The sequence below is a fragment of the Tiliqua scincoides genome, chromosome 6, assembly GCF_035046505.1.
Source record: "Tiliqua scincoides isolate rTilSci1 chromosome 6, rTilSci1.hap2, whole genome shotgun sequence".
Lineage (NCBI taxonomy): Eukaryota > Metazoa > Chordata > Lepidosauria > Squamata > Scincidae > Tiliqua > Tiliqua scincoides.
Window position 1 is genome coordinate 52,358,326 of NC_089826.1, and position 3,307 is coordinate 52,361,632.

Below are 3,307 nucleotides of genomic sequence, written 5' to 3' on the forward strand. Positions count from 1 at the left end.
ACAAAGTCATGGACAACCTCCAGTTCATGCGCAGAGATTTTAATGCAGGGAGGTGAGTTCATATCCTGAACCATGACCTGTGTTTTCTTCAGGCTGATTGTCAGTCCAAAGTCTTGGCAGGCCTTGCTAAAATGATCCATGAGCTGCTGGAGATCTTTAGCAGAGTGGGTAGTGACAGCTGCATTGTTGGCAAAGAGGAAGTCACGCAGACATTTCAACTGGACTTTGGAATTTGCTCTCAGTTTGGAGAGGTTGAAGAGCTTTCCGTCTGATCTGGTCCAGAGATAGATGCCTTCTGTTGCAGTTCCAAAGGCCTACTTCAGCAGGACAGCGAAGAAAATCCCAAAAAAGGTTGGTGCAAGAGCACAGCCCTGCTTCACGCCACTTCGAATGTCAAAGGGGTCTGATGTGGAGCCATCAAAGACTACAGTGCCCTTCATGTCCTAGTGGAAAGACCTGATGATGCTAAAGAGCCTGGGTGGACATCCAAGCTTGGGGAGAATCTTGAAGAGGCTGCCCCTGCTGACCATGTTGAAAGCCTTCATGAGATCTATGAAGGCTATAAAGAGTGGCTCTCGTTGTTCCCTAAATTTCTCCTGCAGCTGTGTAAGACATGGTTGGCAACCTTCAGTCTCGAAAGACTATGTTGTAAGCCTACAGCACCCAGTATTCCCAGGCGGTCTCCCATCCAAGTACTAACCAGGCCTGACACTGCTTAGCTTCCAAGATCAGACGAGATTGGGCATGTGCAGGGTAACAGTTGCTGCTAGCTGTGTAAGGGAGAATACCATATCAGTGGTGGACCTGTTGGCTCGGAATCCGCACTGCGATTCTGGATAGATGCTCTCTGCAGGTACCTGGAGCATCTTTAGTGACTATAATTTGGTTTAAATCCAAAATGTAATGAAGCATTTAGGACTACAGTTTATATGTGCAACATAAAATTCAGTAAATGAGAAGTTTTGCCAATTAAGAGTGTATTGCTCTTTCTGTTTTCCAACCACAGCTCACACTGACAGCCATCAAATTCTTCAAACCATGCACTGTAATCAATCGTAAGACTGCCTATCTAATTTTCTTTTTTTCCACACAGCAATTTCAAAACGACTACACCTGATCATAGGTTGTCATGTGTTTGTTTTATGTGACTATTTTTATAATGTGCCAGCTACATTACCATGCAGCAGGTCAGTCACGGTATATTAGCAATCCATTATCTCTTTCAAACGCTACAATGCAAGAACTGTCAAATTCCCCAGTAGATCCAAACATAAATGCAAAGGGTTCCCAGTTTGTCAAATCCTGTTCATAACATCAAAAAAGTCAAAACAAGGCATTAGAATGTTCGGAGATCTCTGTGTTCCTGCCTCATCAGAAGGACTTCAGATACAGATAACTTTATCTTAGATGCAATTATCACTTCTCAACCATTGAACAGAATTACCTTCTATTAAGATAATAGATGTTGTCCTGCCAAATGGCACGTAGTCACAATTATAAGAAAATACTGGAGGAAGTGTCTCCCCTCCCTGCTTTGCCTCTGTGAACTAAGGTGACTCCTGTTGGCAGGGAAAGAAGAAAGATGTTTAGTGCCACTTGCTGGAACAGAAGACGCCACCCACTCTAACACAGCAATGGATAAGCACTCCCAGAGTAACAGAAAATTCTGATTTTTCTTCTGCCCTAGAAAGGGATGGAATCCATGTCCCTCCATTCTGAATGGAGTAGTCCATCTCAGATCAACAGTTTATCTTCCTTAGGGAAGGAAGACTGCATCTAGATTCAGTGGCTGATTTGCTGGAGAGCATGTGGTCCTGGCAAGCAAGAGGTAAAGAAAAAAATGCATAGATTCTCTTAAGAAGAAAAGTGTTCTGGAAGATTAGCCTATTGCAGCTAAAATTGTAATTGATTTATTGTGGTACAGGAAATGCAAAGTGCACCCGGCTCATTCCCATTGTGCTCCACGGTAGTATTTGCATTTTCTCCATAGGTTTGCCATGAGAGCTCTCACTGGTTCCACAATAGGCTCAACCTGGGTCTGAATCATGGAAGAGAGAGAGACACACACAGACAGGAATTATTGCCACTCTCTTCCACAACCCCCTTGTTCAGAGCTCAGAGTTTAGCAATGGGAGGAGATGGGGTTATTTCTCTCCTCTCCCCTCCTCCATGAAGACCACTTCCCTAGGCTCAACAGCTTCCCTTATCTTCAGAAAGAGCTGGCTATCACCTGCTAGCAGCCTCATCATTGGCAGCAGCTGAGGTTTTAAAGCCCAGCTGCATCTTGTGCAAGCTCTGAGAGCTTGTTCCTTCTCCCCAAAGACTGAATTAAGTACCTCTGTTGCCAAGGCAAAAGAGATATCATTATCTTTAATGTGGTGCTACTTGGGTTGTCCTCAAGGGATTTCTGTTGCCACTGCTTGCCTCATTTCAGTTATCAGAGGCAGTCCACTTCTTGCAGGACAATCCAGGCTGGGGCAAGAGCAGTAAGTGGTGAGCACAGGCAGTTTCCATGCAATACCTACAGAAAGTCCTATGTATGTAAGTCGACGCTTCCATAAGTTGGGAAGCTGCTATACTAAGAGCTAAATATAGAGCCAGTGATGGTCTGCACAAGTCCCTCGAGCCAGCTCAGGAGTGTAGGGAACCGTAAAACCGTAGCAGTGCTGTAAAGCACACTCACGACTCTTTTGGAGCCAGCTGAGCTAGTGCAAGGACGTGTGCTGACTCCAGGAGGTTAGATCAAGGCCCTTAGTGGGTATGTTCGCACCAGTTGAGGCAGGTTGGCACGGGAGGGTGGCAGGAGAGCAGATTAGAGGCAGAAAGTGGGCATTTTTGAGCAGGGATAGGTGTATTGGGTGTCCCGTCCAATTATTCCAACCCCCTTTGCCTGCTTTTTGGCTAATTAACACCCCCTCTTATCTCTATCAAGAACAGCTGTGGTGTGCAAAGAAATGAACACAGAACTTCTTATCTATAGCAATTAACCAAGTTTATTGCTACATACACTTATTCCCTGCGAGTCCTCTTGTCCAGAGGCTTTCCCTCCCCCAAACTTCACTTAACTTAGTGGGTAAAGGTCCAAAGCCTCCAGTCCAAGTCCAATCCAATCTCCAAAGCACAGCCCAGTCTTCCCAATCCAGTTTTCTGCAGCAGAGTCCCTCCTCTGTGTCCTCTCCAGCAGTGTCTCCTTCAGCAGGGTCCTGGCAGTCCTCTCTTCTGTGTCCTCCAGCAGAGTCCTGGCAATCCTCTTCTCCTGTAGGTCCTGGTCCATCCATGTCCTGTAGGTCTGGGGTCCTGTAGGTCT

The 3,307-nt window shown here is 45.8% G+C and overlaps 1 pseudogene; it reads right to left on the bottom strand.

Moving 5' to 3' along the window:
- Positions 1 to 651: 651 nt before the first annotated feature.
- LOC136656435 (5S ribosomal RNA) lies at positions 652 to 771 on the bottom strand (annotated as a pseudogene).
- Between the last annotated feature and the right edge of the window lie 2,536 nt (positions 772 to 3,307).